Below are 16,399 nucleotides of genomic sequence, written 5' to 3' on the forward strand. Positions count from 1 at the left end.
ATGATGCCCTACCGTTTGGTTGAAAGCGAAGCTTTCCGCGACCTTATGGCCTACGCTGTCCCACGCTATGACCTACCCAGTCGGCACTTCTTTTCTCGAAAAGTCATCCCTGCCCTCCACCGTCATGTGAAAGACTGCATTGTCCATGCACTAAAACAGTCAGTGAGTGGAAAGGTGCACCTCACAACAGATGCATGGACCAGTAGGCATGGCCAGGGCCGTTACGTGTCCATCACTGCGCACTGGGTTAATGTGGTGGATGCAGGCTCCACTGGGGACAGCAGCAGTGGAACAGTGCTGCCTAGCCCACGGTATAGGAAACAGTTGGCTGTAGGCTTTTGATCCTCCTCCTCCTCCTCTATAAGCAAAAGCTCGTCCACAGAGCGCAGTCACACGAGCACTCCATCCGCAGCTGGCAGTGTTGCACACAAGGTGTCCCACTATCGAACAGCTAGTGGTAAGCGTCAGCAGGCTGTGTTAAAGATGATGTCTTTGGGCGACAACAGACACACCACGGAGGTACTGGCCGACTACTTGCAGCAACAAACTGAATCATGGCTGGGCAGTCTACATCTTGAGGCAGGCAAGGTAGTCAGTGATAACGGCCGTAATTTTGTGGCAGCCATAGCTCTTGCAAAACTCACACACATACCTTGCTCAAACTTTGAACCTGCTGGTGCAGTGCTTCCTTAATAATTATCTGGAGTTAACATCCCTGCTCCATAAGGTGCGAAGACTGTGCTCGCACATCCGTCGCTCAAACGTCCACTCCACTCGTATGCAGAAGCTGCAGCGATTGCTCCACCTCCCCAAGCACCACCTAATCATAGACATTGCAACAAGGTGGAACTCCACCCTGCACATGGTTGAGAGGCTGAGCAAACAGAGGCAGGCTGTAATGCATTTGTGGGAGAATACACGGACAGGCAGTTTGAGGGAAGACATGGAATTGTCGGGTGTGCAGTGGTCAAAGCTGAAAGACCTCTGTAAAGTCCTTCAGTGTTTTGAGGAATGCACACGGCTGGTAAGTGCAGACGACGCCATTATAAGCATGAGCATCCCACTTATGCGTCTGCTCATGCAAAGTTTGACGCACATTAAGGATCAGGCGTCTGCAGCGGAGGAGGAGGGAAGCCTTGATGACAGTCAGTCATTGTCTGGTCAGGGAACTGTCCTGGATGAGGTGGAGGAAGAGGAGGATGAGGGGGATGATTATTTTGGGCAGGAGGATGCTTCTCAGGGGGCAAGAGAAAATGTTGGCGTTCCAAGGTCAGGTACAGTGTTTGTGCATGACTGTAGGGATGTGGATTTGCCAGAAAGTGCTCCTCCACCCACCACTGGCAGTGGATCATTGACACCTGGAACATTGGCCCACATGTGTGATTATGCCTTGCGGATCCTAAAAAGGGACCCCCGCATTGCCAAAATGATGAGGGATGACTACTTGGCTGGCCAGCATCCTCGATCCATGCTGCAAAGGCAAATTACACATCATCATGGCACAGGAGAACCTAGAGATAATATTGGCTAACAAACAAGCAACTCTGGTAAACCGTTTGTTTGAGGCTTTCCCAGCACACAGCAGCGGTGCTGGTTCTCCCACGAGCCGTAGTGGGCACAATGGAAGAGGTGTTCGTGGTGCACACAGCCGAAGTGGCATTGGAGACAAGGGTTTAATGACCATGTTGTGGAATGATTTCTCAAGTACCGCTCACACGACTGCTAATACTGCATCGATTAAAAGTGACAGGAGACAGCAGTTGTCAACTATGGTTACAAACTACTTCTCCTCCCATATCGATGTTCTCCCTCACAGGTCATTCCCCTTTGACTATTGGGCCTCTAAACTGGACGCCTGGCCTGAATTGGCACAATATGCCTTACAGGAGCTCGCTTGCCCTGCTGCTAGTGTGTTATCTGAAAGAGTCTTCAGTGCTGCTGGATCAATCCTGACAGAAAAAAGGACCCATCTGTCTACCCAAAATGTTGATGATCTAACCTTCATTAAAATGAACCATGCATGGGTTTCAAAGGATTTTGTCCCACCTTCCCCTGATGTCACATAGGTTGCCAGAAAACTGCCTCGCTTTTGTCCTCCTCTTCCTCGGACTTGCCCAATTCCGCCCTTTGCAGCAGCTGAATGTCCAGCCCACACATCAACATATGCCATTTTTTAAACCTATTAATTAGCAAACCCCAAGAATCTCTGAATTGACTTCAAGCATTCAGGTCTAGGCCACTCCAATACAGCCTGAACCTTCACCGGGTCCATATCAAACCCATCACTGGAAACAATGTACCCCAAAAAGCTAATTTTCTGTACAGCAAACTCGCATTTCTCCAGTTTAGCAAAGACTCTCTGCCAATGCGACTCCAGATCGGGCGAGTAGATCAAAATATCATGCAAATAAACGATAACACTCCTACCGATCAATGGCCTCAGAATGTCGTTGATGAAATTTTGAAAGAACGCCGGAGCATTTGTAAGTTCGGAAGGCATAACTAGGCATTCAAAATGACCTTCTGGGGTATTAAAGGCTGCCTTCCATTCATCACCATCTTTGATGCGCAGCAAATTATATGCCCCACGGAGATCAATCTTGGAGAACCACTTGGCTCCAACCAATTGGTTAAGCAAATCCGGAATTAGTGGCAAGGGGTAAGGATTGCGCACAGTGATCTTGTTAATCTCCCTGAAATCCAAACACGGCCTAAGACCCCCATCTTTCTTATTGATAAAAAAGAATCCCACAGCCACTGGGGACTTGGAGGGTCTTAGGCTGGTTTCACATTAGCGCTTTTGTGCGCAGCGCATCTAGCGCAACCGTGCGTATGCGCACGGCGCACCTATGTTTAACATGGCGGGCGCATGGTCTTACGCACGTTCGTGTTTTTGCGCGCATGCGCTTTTTTGTCTTTCGCGCCAGACGCAACATGTTGCATTTTTTGGTCCGCCCTGTCTCGTCAAAACAACGCATGCACACGCTTGTGCATGGAATGCGCAAAAACAACACATTGCAGTCTATGGTAACGCGTGCGTGCGCATGGTCTTGCGTGCACTTTTGCGCGCATGCGTTTTTTAGGTAAACAAGTCTGGAATGTGGTCTAGACACTGGAAAACCACTCCCAAAAACCAAGGTGATAAAAGATTGTGTGGGCACTGGAATTCCCCAATACTCTACAGACTGCTGCAAGAGTCACAACCCTAATAACCCAAAGCTGTACCAATGTAAGTATAAAACCTAATGTCTGGCTGAATTTTGAATACATATCTATGTACTTATGTCTCTTTTTTATTGCAGCATGTCTTCTTCATCTGTTGAAGAATATGTCCCCGGGACAGGGCAAGAGGCACAAGAAGTGAGTACCATGCTTCCCTATGGATTGGTAAAAAAAAAATACACATGTGGCTAATTTTTTTGTTTAATTTTCAGACATCATCCTCCACCACACCACCACCACCGGAGGAACGGCAGGAGCAGCAATGCCCAGTGCGGGCGGGAAGATGGAATGTAAGTACAGACGGTCTGTTTTTTTTTTTTTTTTTTTATCGTCATTACTTTTTTATGCCTTTTTTTCCATCTTCATTTATTGGTTTAATTTTGTTCTGTATTTTTTTCAACTTTTTGTTTGGGAATTCCTCTGCTTGGTTTTTTTTTTTTCAAGTTGATTTCTATGCTTGGTTATTTTTTTTTTTTTTTTTGGAACTGTATTGAAATAATTTTATCTGGTGTTTTTTTTTTTTAATGTTTTTTGGTAATTTTTTATTAGTCTTTTTTGGTAATTTTCCTGCTGTTATTTTTTGGTTCTTTTTTTGGTACGGTTTTTTTGTATGTTAGTTTCTATGCTGGTTTATTTTCTAGGTTTTTTTTAGTAATCATTTCTTAATGTATTTTTTTAACATTTTCATGCTGGTTTTTTTCTGTGTTTTTTATTCATGCTTTTTTTGCTTATATTTTCATTTAAATAATTTTTTTTTTCATGGCTGGTTTATTTTCTATATTTTTTATTTTAAAATTGTCTTTCTTTTCTAGGCTCCACAACGGGAGGAGGACCTTGCCCTGGACAATGACGAGCTCATCCGTCTAGTCCAGGAGCGAGTCCCGCTGTGGGACACCCGTCACCAACTGCACTCGGACAACGTGGTGATCCGGCGGCTCTGGAACGAAGTGGCCGCATCGCTGATGGATGGCTGGGACAACGCCTCTCCCTGGGTCCGCAAGGATTTTCGTAAGTATATAAATGCAGTGTGATGCAGCAGTGATCTTGGCCGGGATCACCCAACTGTGTGTGATGCTAGTAACTCCATGGAGTTTCTAGCATCACACACAGTTGGGTGATCACGGCCTCCAGTGCATACTCTTATTTTTTTTTTGTTTTTACCCACAGTGAACAAAGTCAGAACCCGTTGGCGCTCGATGAAGGACTGCTTCAACAGGGATATCCGTCAGGAGAAGCAGGTTCGCAGTGGTGCTGTGGCAAGGACCGGCAAGAAATACAGATATCATCGTGCCTTGGCATTTTTAAGACCGGTCCTTGCCTCCCGAACGTAAGTATTTTCTAGTTGTATTGTGTTTTATTCTGTGCTTTTCTATTCCACAGGAGTTGGCGATTGTTAATTTATGGTAGTAATTTCTTTCTTTTCTTTTCACAGCACCTGGAGCAGCACCCTGCAACCTGGGCCCGAAGCGGTCCTTCATCAAGCTGCCCCAGACCCGTCCCAGCCATCCATCAGCGAGGAAGCACCTTGCAGGTCTGCACCACAGTCATCTGGAGACCAGGAAGCTGGTCGCTCAGGTGTTCCCCTGTCCCAGGTCTCTGCCACTGGTTTTGCGGGCACTTCCCGCCAGCAGCGGCAGAGGACCTCGGACAGGCCTGTCATGCCCGAGTTCGTTGAATTGAGCTCGGTCTTTCAGAGTAGCCTCAAGGCACTCTCCGATAGACTTGAGAGTGGTTTCCTCCTTTTGGACCAACGCTACAAGTCTATCGAGGGTTGCCTTGAGCGCCTGGAAGTCGACCTCGCCAGACCAGCGCATCATTTCTATACACAAATAGCTCGGGACACGGCGGAACACCTTACCCCTGAACTCCAGTTGACTGTCATGCAGGCCTGCAACAATGCTTTTATGCAGGCTATGCAGCAGAGTAGGTATATGCAGCAGTCAGTGGTGGCATTTCCACCGGTGCCACCGCTGACTCGATTCACAGCATTACCTACTTCTGCTGCATATCACTGCACGGATACCACACTTCCAAACCACGCCGGACACCAATATACCGCCCCAAGTCCGAGTGCAGCTGGACACTTCCCCGCCAACACCATGCCAAGCGCTGCTCCTGCCTGGCCCACCACTGCTGCCGCCACCACCACCAGATGGCCCGTCTTCGCCACCCCTGCCTGGAGCGCCACCACCACCAGCACCACCACCCGGAGCACCACCCCTGACTGGGGCAACACCGCCGCCACCACCACCATCACCACCACCGGGAGGACCACCCCGGTATGGACCGCCACCGCGCCTGCATGGACCGCCACCACCACCTCTGAGCAGCATCAGCTGGGGGACCCGCATTCACTATTTACGGCCCCTGCCAGGACATCCACCACCACCACGCTACAGCAGCTACAGGATCCTGGCAGGCGGTCCACAAGCTCCAGGCGGTCCCCCAGCTCCAGCCGGTCCACGGCCTCCAGGCGGTCCACAGGCTCAAGGCGGTCCCCCGGGGGTCGATCCAGTCCTCAGGCTCCAGGCAGGACAGCAGCATGCCGATGGGCCACCATCATAAAAAAAAAAAAAAAAAAAAAGGGAGGACTCTAACCCTCCCTACTTCCTCACCTCCCACTTCCCAACCTTCCTTGCCTCTGCTGCCTTCACCCACTTCTTTGGTTCCTCCTTCCCCTAGAACCCCTTCCTCCACCCCAAGCCATTCCTCATCCCTCCACACCCCCCAGTTTCCACCAACTGACCCCAAGTAATTTTTTTTAAATCTTAAACTTTATTTAAATAAAAGAATTTAACGTTTGATTTTAAAATAATGTTTGGTTATTGTGTCTTTCGCCGCCTGCACACACTGTGCCGTACACTTTATGTTCTTGACACCTCATAGCTCCAGTACTGACACATGTTTCTTGTATCAGTCCTGGAGCAATGTGATGTCAAAAACACAAATATATGACTTGTATTTTTATCCACCTGGCTCTTCAGTCTGCTAATATTGGTCAGACTGGTGGTGGAGGGTGCAAGGCATATCTATTCTCACCTTTCCAGGTGTCATAAAGAGTAAATTGAGGATGGTGTGTTTTGCCCATCCCCATTTCACTCTTTGTGACACAAGGCCAGGGGATCCTAGATACCTTGTCATGAACCACATCATCTATACAGTCTGTGGCAAATAGACTGAATAGATGATGGAGAAATTACAGGCCATATCTACAAATACCCTGGCGTCATAACTATTTAGCACACCTGGCCAGGTGAGTATACCTATGAGTTGTAATCTGCAGCGTCGCTTCAGTTTTCATTATCTATTGCACACAGACTGTAGAGATGCTGGAGGTTAACTCCTATGTGTATTCACCTGGCCAGGTGTCCAAAATTTCTGAAGTCAGGATGTGTTTTTTGGGAGCATCATCAATTCATCATGACACCAGGCCAGGGGATTGTAAAAGTTGTATAAACCTTTATCATCTCTCCAGTCTGCGTTCGACAGTGGAGATACTAAAACTAATAGTTTTAATCACATGGTCAGTTATCAGACAGAGTGAAGGATGTTACTGCATCCCAAAATCAATATACTTAGGCCAGGTGATATAAATATTAGTTGTATTATCTACACCTTCTCGCCAATATGCCTTATGAACACGGACTGGAGAAATGAGGAAGGTCATACAACTTTTATATGTAGGGTCACCTGGTCAGGAGTCCTAGTAAAGTCAGGAAGCACAGCATCCTGATTTCACTGGACACCTGGGCAGGCGAGTAGTGGAGTGTATTAAGACACAGTACACTGGGTACAGGAAAAAAAAAAACGGTATTTTATTATTAACAAACAACAAAGCTATTACACCATTTGATCCTGCCATGCTACACGACCCACATCGGATAAGAAGTCCGCAAATTGGTCCCTCATTTGGGCAACTTCGACTGATGACCGAAGAGGATGCTGATTAAAATCTGGCAAAGGGTTGGAAGCAGGTTCATCCATGTCAAAGTTCGGCCGCTCCTTTACCATAACAAAATTGTGCAGAACCACGCACGCCTTCACCACCTCATCCACTGTTTCAAGTTTGAGATTGATGGCGGTGCTGAGAATTCGCAATCTGGACACTAGAATGACAAAGGCGCACTCTACAGTCCTGCGTGCCCTCGTAAGCCTGTAGTTGAATACTTTCTTGGAGTGGTCCAAGTCACGGCTGGAGTACGGCTTGAGCAGGTTTTGGCACATCTGAAATGCCTCATCCCCAACCACTACAAATGGCAGTGGTGGAGCTTGGGTTTGGGGAAGATGCCGTGCCACTGGAAAATTGAACTGGATGCCGTACAACCTCCGGCCCATATCAGAGTTTTTAAAAGTCTGGTAATCGTTGCCCGGTCCGAATGCCCCTATGTCTACCGCCACAAACCTGCAGTCTGCATCCGCAATGGCCATGAGTACTGTCGAAAAGTAATTCTTGTAGTTGTAGTACTCAGAGCCACTTCTTGCGGGTTTTGTGATGCAGATGTGCTTCCCGTCCACCGCTCCTAGGCAGTTCGGGAAATTGCAGACTGCCCAGAATTTGTCCGCTATTTGAAGCCACTTTTCGGCGGTGGGCAAGGGCAGAAACTCCGGACACAGAACATCCCACAGAGCCCTGCAGGTGTCGGCAACAATCCCGGATAAAGTGGAGATTCCCAGCCGGTACTGGAAATGCAGGGATGAAAGAACCTCTCCAGTTGCGAGGAACCTGCAAAACATAAAAAGAAAAAAAAATTTATATTTCTGTCTAGGGTATTAATAAAAACACTGAAAATAAAAAGTACATGGCATAACTATTTTGCATGGTTTTTTAATACAACATAGCAGAAAAACATTTTATAAAGGCTTGTGGATAGTACATGACAGAAGAAAAACCATTATGCAAAAAAGCAATTTCCCAAAAATAATGTTAAAATTCATTACCAAAAAACACAGAATTTTTTAGCCAATGAAAAAAAACACGCAAACATAAAAACATTACATACCGTAAGGTGACGAGGAGCCTTTCTTCGGGAGGAATGGCACGCCGGAGCTGAGTGTCCCGTCTCCGGATGATTCCTTCAACCATACCCAGCAAGTCCAGGAAGCTTTGCTGGGACATCCGAGTATACTCTGCAAATTTCTCCTGGTTTTCCTGGAGCTCGCTGTACAGCGTGTGATACGCTCCACGGCTTTCCCGGAGTTCAATTATTGGATGCCTCCAAAACCGACGCCGCTGCAGTCTATGCTGTCTCTCCCTCTCCCTTTGTTGCTGGCAAGAAAAGGCATACGCCTGAGACAGCGCAATGTCAAGATCCAACTTGAATAGGAAATTATCCAGACGCAGGTCCATCTTGACACCGGAAACAGCAGCAAAATCTGAGGAATTCATATTACAGGGTCTATATAAAACATTACAATAACACACGCCCACTGGTGTCCCATTGGTGTACTCTTTCTATTGTTTTTAAAGGAATGTGAACTGTCACGCCTAAAAACGCATGCGTCAAAAAAACGCAAACGCATGCAAAAACGCATGTAAAACGCAAGAAACGCTGCGTTTTTTTGACGCATCAGCGAACGCATGACGCTTAAAAAACGCGCGTTTGTATTGCGTTTGCATGCGTTTTTCGTTGCGTTTTTACGCGCACAATGCACTGCGCAAAAAAACGCTAATGTGAAACTAGCCTTATATGACCTGCAGCAAGACTAGTCTGCAGGTATTCCTTTAAGGCCTCCCTCTCGGGGATCGTCAGATTAAATAAACGACTCTTAGGAAGAGTAGCACCTGGGATGAACTCAATAGCGCAATCGTAATCTCTGTGCGGTGGTAAAGCTTGTGACTCAACTTCAAAAAAGACTTTCCAAAATTCCTGAATGGGTTCAGGTAGCTCATTTTTCACCACAGCAGCGATGTGTACATCAACATTTCCCATAACACCCCTGACCCTGGATTGTGCACTTTTAAGCAGGGTAACCCCAGGACGACTGGAAAAGGCAATTTATCAAGTACAAATAAATCTAAAGATTCCTGGTGTTCCATATTCACAGTGAGTGGAAACCCGATGACTTTTCGGGAAACGCACCCACGCTCAAGCGGAGTGTTATCAATCGTCACTACAGGAAAAGGGGATGGCAAAGGTACGGACTCAATCTTATACTTGTCAAGAAATTATTGATCGATCAAATTCAGTGCAGACACACAGTCCACCATCACTTGAAAATCCATAGTATGACCATGGCAGATAGAACTACCAGAAAAAGAAACTCCAGCGGACCGTAAAAATGCAATACGAACAGGAGGGTTACTCTGAGGCCTTTTTTTTTCTTTTCCTGATTTATGCGACCTTCACATTGCTTGATAAAATGGCCAGTCTTACCACAATAAAGGCAGAGCCCCTCAGAGAACCTTCACTCCCTTTCCTGGGAACGAGAGGACATTGTGCCAAGTTGCATCGGTTCCCCAGCAGTATCCAGCAGAATGGAAGCCTTCCCCTCATTCTGCCTGTCTCTCAATCTTTTATACACCCTGATGGCTAACTGCATTGCAGCCTCAAGTGTAGCAGGTGCAGGGTATGCAATGAGCAAGTCTTTAACCCTAAAATTCACACCTGCTAAAAACCGACTTTTGAGTGCTGGGTCATTCCAGCTGATTTCTGCAGACCAGCGTCTGAACTGGGTGCAATATCCCTCAGCGTCACCAGAACCCTTTTCAGTCGTCTGAGTTTTGCCTCAGCTGTAGTGACCCGATCCGGATCGTCATAAATTAACCCCATAGCAGAAAAAAACGCTTCTACCGACATCAATCAAGGGTCATCTGGACCCAATGAAAAAGCCCAAAGTTGCGGCTCCCCTCGCAATAAGGATATAATAATCCCCACACGCTGTAATTCAGCCCCTGAAGATCTGGTTCTAAGGCGAAAATGAAGTAAACGTGCATTTTTGAACAAAAGAAATTCCTGCCGTTTACCAGAAAAACACATTCAGGCAAGCTCACCTTAGGCTCTTCGGGGCGGACCTCTGGGCAGTTACTCACATGCTGTTGTAAGCCGGAAACTTCCAACGTTAACTGTTGCAGTCGTTGAGCGAGATCTTGAACGCTGTTCATATTGCAGAAATCCGGGAGGGTTTTTTTTTTTTGTTTTTTTATGCTTTCTCGGGCTGGACAAACTGTTACGGTTCTGCAACACAGGACTAGGGTAGGAGGGGGAAAACTGACCCTGCACTGCGACTAGGCTGATGCCGTACGATAGAGTGGGCGACCCATTCCTTTTGAATAGACCCACCGACGATCCTATAGATAGGGGGAAGGGGGTCCCTGAAAGATATAAGGACTGGGTACAAAAACAGGTCACCTCCTAACAGGAAACACAAAGAAGGCTGCAGAAACAATATGAAAACAGAAACTAAGACTAGCAGAACCAGAGGTCCCAGAACTGCAATAATTAAACACACAGAAAGCAAAGCAAGGCTCCAAGCCAGACTTCAAGCAGACTAACACTGTTGTCCAGCAAGGAATGGGAGACAGGTGCAGGCTAATAAAGGGTGATACAATCACCTGACCCAAGGCAAACCCAGCACCAGCAGAAAAACGCCAGCAGCCAGAACACTACAAGAAAATGGTGGATAGTCACAAACTGAGCAGATTCTAACAGTCGGCTGCAATGTCTTTGTATGACAAAGGCTCACTTGCACTTGAAACAGCACACAGTCATTTTCACACATCTTGTGCCTCCCAGTGCCTCCACCACATTGAAACCTTATCATTTCAAAGGCTCCATTTGAGGTCTCTGATGTGGCTTATTAAATCATAGCTGTTTTTAATGCTTTTTATGCTGCATTTAAATATATAGATCAATATTATTATTACTAGATGGAGGCCTAATGCTATCGCATCGGAAGGGTGGTAATGTCACGATGGGGGCAGGCTTTGCAGCGTTGAGAATCTCTCCCCCCATGTGCTCACCCACCTATCCACTCTCTCTTTCCCCATGTGCTGACTTCTCCCGTCTGTGCTCTCTTGTTTGACCTGTCTACCCATGTGCTATCCCCCTTGTCTGCTGTCTCTCTCCTTCCTGTGCTGTGTTCTCCCCTCATGTGCTGTCTCGTTTGAGCTGTCTTCCCCCTGTGCTATGTCTCTCTCACCCCTGTGCGCTTTCTCTCTCCCCCATCTGCTGTCTTCTCCTCTCATGTCATCTCTTCTTTGACCTGTGTACCCCATGTGCTGGCTGGGGAGGAAGCAAAAGACAATACTGAGGTAAAATATTGTTTAAAAAAAGTCAGTGAAATATTTTACCTCACAAAATGAATCCTCTGTGATCCCCTGCTGTCAGTATTGTATTTTGCTTCCTCCCCTGCCCAGGAGATGCGCAGTACACAGTCAGACACAGACAATTTTTAAAATGAACTTTCGTTTGTGGGAAAACCCCTTTAATGTGACCGGCTTCATCTACCTGTAGACACAACGTGCATCTGCCGCCGGGATCAGCCGAATAATTCACTGTGCCTGTGCGGAATTCGCGCAGGTGCAGTGCGACGGTGTTCCGCTGGTGGTACCGCGCAAGAGGCTGCGTGAGTGTGAGTGTGTGAGTCTGAGTGTGTGAGTGTGCGTGTGAGTGTATGAGTGTGACTGTGTGAGTGTGGTGTATACGGCGTATAGTATGTGTGTGTGTGTGTGTGGTGTGACGGTCTTCCGCTGGTGGTACCGGGCAATAGGTTGGTACCAGCAGCAGTTTCCATATTGAGACACCCATCACTTGAGTGTCCTAATATGGCGGTCGGTGAACTTCCTGGAATTCTGGGATATTATATTATATAAAAAGATTGGGCATTTCTCTTTAAAAATAAGGATTTATCAGTGCGAATGTACTTTTTAATATTATTATTTATTTTCCTGACAGCAGTGTGGTTACTGTCATAACCACACTGAATATCCTTGACACTTGTGCCACTATTTCTAAACTGAAATATATAGATCAGCTCTAAATTTTGTATGTTTCTGCAAATATTCTGTGCCAGAGAACATAAAGATTTCTGAGCTTACAAAAAAACCTTGTGAGATAAGGAAAATTTAAAGTGAATATCTCTCTGTTCTTATTAGTAATGTGAATAGGTTTAGAATCATGTGCTGATTAAAACAATATATAAAGTTGTGACTGTCTGCAGCCACCTCTAGAGGGAGCATACTGCATACAGTATGTACATTGTACTCAATAATAACTCAGTATGCAGCAATCTGAGCTCCTCCTTGTGGTGGCTGCAGAAAGTCAGAACATTATATATAATACATACTATTTTAATAACTGTGATTGCTCCTGGTGGGAGCAGGGAAGGTTCAGGGTGCCAGTGTTTGCTCTTATTTTATTCCAGCTGCTCTTCTGAGTATTATGGTTTTGCTTTTTTCTAAAAATCCGACATGCGATTCCAGAGATATGGCCTTTTTTATTTGGTGCTATTTCTTAATGTATCTACCAGGTGGCTGTGACTCACAGGATACTTAAAGACACACACCTGAGGATCCTGTGAGACATGCCCCTTGGTAAAGATCATAAAAATTAGCAATAAATGAAAAAGGCCCATGTCTCTGAAACCATATGGAAGATTTAAAACAAAAAAAAAATTAAATGTTCAGGGGAGGACAAGAAATAAAAGAAGAGAAAAAAAATCAGCCCACTTTAGATGTGTCTCTTTAAAGATGAGTACAATTTGTGATTGTTGGGAATCTGCCTTTTTGGAAATCAAAAATCAGCCCAACTAAGAGGAAGCAGAACTTGATGGAGTGCTGCAGTTTCGGCTGTGAATTGGGCAGGAATACAGTAAAAGTCACAGTGGGATGAACACTTGTTGGAGCTCTGTTTTCACTTTATTTAGCTTTTCATTGAGGATCCTGGGGGGAGGGCGTATGGAAAGGGGTTATCAAATGGGAATAATGTTATCCTGTGCCAGCAGGATAACAGCATAAGTTCTCTGTTACTAGCCAAGAGATATGTCAGTTTGTGAGTGATGTAGCTTAAAGAGGTCCACAGGGAATTTAAAACAACTTTGGGCAATTTTGAGAACCCCCCAATATCCTTACCTATCCACAGAAGGATTCAGAGCTTGCATGGGTCTAAGCTGCAGCTCTATTCATGCGTGGATTACCAATGAAGGATCCATGGAGATCTAGTGTCTTCTCGTTCGGCATATGATAAGATGTCTGGTGGGCAAATCTCTAAGGATCACACCTAAATGCCCTATCTTACGATTAGAGGAGACCTATTTGGTTCATCAAGTGGGCACCGCTTTTACAATAAGAACTAGACCTCATACTAAGAGTGTGGCTGAATCTACACAGACACATAATCATTGGGTGTTAAGTTGGGATGATCAATGAGTGGAACAGGCTGTCATGAGAGGTGGTGAGTTCTCCTTCAATGGAAGTCTTCAAACAGAGGCTGGACAGACATGTTTAAGATGGTTTAGTGAATTCTGCATTGAGCGGGGGGTTGGACACAATGATCCTGGGGGTCCCTTCCAATGCTAACATTATGTGATTCTAAGTCCCGACTCAATGTTGCATTTGTGTCTTTGTGGGTTGGTCCCCCACTCCTGGTATGAGTTTTGACATCCACCAGGATTGACATGTGATTTAGGTGTTGGTCTTCAGATCTAATGGATATTTTATCCACATTGGTTCATACCCCATTCCTGGTATAACCCTATTATCAGAGTCTAGAGAAGCTTATTGCGTGGTACGATTGTGATAACTATTCTATGACCTCAAGTACTGACTTGATTTTTTTGTATGACTGGAAACAGATACATAAATATCTGAAATGTGCATAGAGACAAGTATTTGCTGTCAGTATCTGACCACAATAAGCTTTCACTTCAACCCATGCCCCAGCATTGTTCTTACTGTTCTGGAAACAGGGTGTTCAAATGATTCAATGGAAAGCGATGTGATCACTATGAGAACTTATCAAACATACAGTGGGGAAAGAAGTATTTAGTTAGCCACCAATTATGCAAGTTCTCCCACTTAAAAAGATGAGAGAGGCCTGTAATTGGCATAATAGGTAGACCACAACTATGAGAGTCAAAATGAGAAAACAAATCCAGAAAATCACCTTGTCTGATTTGGCAAGATTTATTTTTCAAATTATTGTGGAAAATAAGTATTTGGTCATTAATAAAAGTTCATCTCAATATTATATTATATATCCTTTTGTTGGTAATGACAGAGGTCAAACGTTTTCTGTAAGTCTTCACAAGGTTGACACACACTGTTGATGGTATGTTGGCCCATTCCTCCATACAGATCTCCTCTAGAGCAGTGATGTTTTTTGGCCTGTCATTGGGCAACATGGATTTTCAAATCCCTCCAAAGGTTTTCTATGGGGTTGAGATCTGGCAGTGTGCTTGGGATCATTATCATGTTGAAAGACCCATCCATGTTTCATCTTCAATGCCCTTGCTGATGGAAGGAGGTTTGCACTCAAAATCTCACAATACATTGCCCCATTCATTCTTTCATCTACATGGATCAGTCGTCCTGGTCCCTTCGCAGAGAAACAGCCCAAAGCATGATCTTGCCACATCCATGCTTCAAAGTAGGTATGGTGTTCTTTGGATGCAACTCAGTATTCTGTCTCCTCCAAACATGACAAGTGTTTTGCTTCTACCAAACAGTTGTACTGTGGTTTCATCAGACCATATGACATTCTCCCAATACTCTTCTGGATAATCCAAATGCTCTCTAGCAAACTTCAGACAGACTACATGTCCGGACATGTACTGGCTTAAGCAGGGGGACATGTCTGGCACTACAGGATCTGAGTCCCTGGCGGCGTAGTGTGTTACTGATGGTAACCTTTGTAATGGTGGTCCCAGCTCTATGCAGGTCATTCACTAGGTCCCCCCGTGTGGTTCTGGGGTTTTTGCTCACCGTTCTTGTGATCATTTTGTCCTCACGGGGTGAGATCTTGCGTGGAGCCCCAGATAGAGGGAGATTATCAGTGGTCTTGTATGTCTTCCATTTTCTTATTATTGCTCCTACAGTTGATTTCCTCACACCAAGCTGCTTGCCTATTGCAGATCCAGTCTTCCCAGCCTGGTGCAGGGCTACAATTTTGTTTCTGGTGTCCTTTGACAGCTTTTTGGGCTTCACCATAGTGGAGTTTGGAGTGTGACTGTTTGAGGTTGTGGACAGGTGTCTTTTATACTGATATCAAGTTCCAACAGGTGCCATTACTACAGGTAACGAGCAGAGGACAGAGGAGCCTCTTAAAGAAGACGTTACAGGTCTGTGAGAGCCAAAAATCTTGCATGTCTTTTAGGTGACTAAATACTTATGTTCCACCTTAATTTGCAAAATAAATCTTGTCAAATCGTACAAAGTGATTTTCTGGATTTGTTTTCTCATTTTGACTCTCATAGTTGTTGTCTACCTATGATGTCAATTACAGGCTTCTCTCATCTTTTTAATGGGAGAACTTGCACAATTGGTGGCTGACTAAATACTTTTTTTTCCCCACTGTATCTATTTTATATATAGGATGGTCGGATAATAAAAAGACAGAAGTTAACAGTAAACAAAGGTTCCTTGCAGAAAAGAGACAAAAGGTAGCTGGAGTAGGAGGCCATGTAGGACCTCATTGATGGATGCAATTTTAAACAGCACTTTAATATAGGAAAGTAATTTTCAAACACCCTGTTAGGGAATCAATGAACGGCCATGGCGCTGATTTCTATAATAAAGATGTAATCCTTTATGTTTTCTATGGAGGTGTAGCAGCTAAATTGAGCTCTGGCAGTCAAATTCCAGAAGGAATTACTCCTAAAAGTTAAGGGTTATTGTAATAACCCTGTGAACAGCTTCAGGCGAATGGCCACAGTGGACATTTCCTTCAAGGTCAACGTTGTTTTCCTTATTTAGGGAGTAACGAGAACATGCTCAAACTACCTCCACTAGCTGTTAGATCTTCTGCTTTCTAATGTGTCCTTACTTGCAAAAGATAAGTAGAATTTAGTACAAAAACAAACATGTATTTGCTTGAGTAAAGGGAATAGAGAAGCTCAGTAGAAGAGTCAAGTTGGCCACATCCTTCCTAATCTGTTTGATTGACATCTCTGAGTATACCTCACGTCCAGTCCTCTTGAGACAAGCTGGTGGCTTAGCACACTACTCCAAAAAATAAGGGGA

General features: G+C 45.2%; 1 protein-coding gene across 3 annotated transcripts in view; it reads right to left on the reverse strand.

Moving 5' to 3' along the window:
- Positions 1 to 16,399, reverse strand: part of LOC141085332 (chemerin-like receptor 1) — a 175,237-nt gene that overhangs the window by 24,567 nt on the left and 134,271 nt on the right. Inside the window, exon 1 of one of the 3 annotated variants that reach the window (XM_073570619.1) lies at positions 9,597 to 9,727. The exons of the other annotated variants lie outside the window; for them this stretch is intronic. The gene's annotated coding sequence lies outside the window, so the exon portion shown is untranslated. Of the gene's footprint in view, positions 1 to 9,596; positions 9,728 to 16,399 lie in introns of those variants that run through there. 3 annotated transcript variants of the gene reach the window in all.

This window comes from Dendrobates tinctorius, unplaced genomic scaffold, assembly GCF_039654945.1.
Source record: "Dendrobates tinctorius isolate UK_male_01 unplaced genomic scaffold, ASM3965494v1 ptg000028l, whole genome shotgun sequence".
NCBI lineage: Eukaryota > Metazoa > Chordata > Amphibia > Anura > Dendrobatidae > Dendrobates > Dendrobates tinctorius.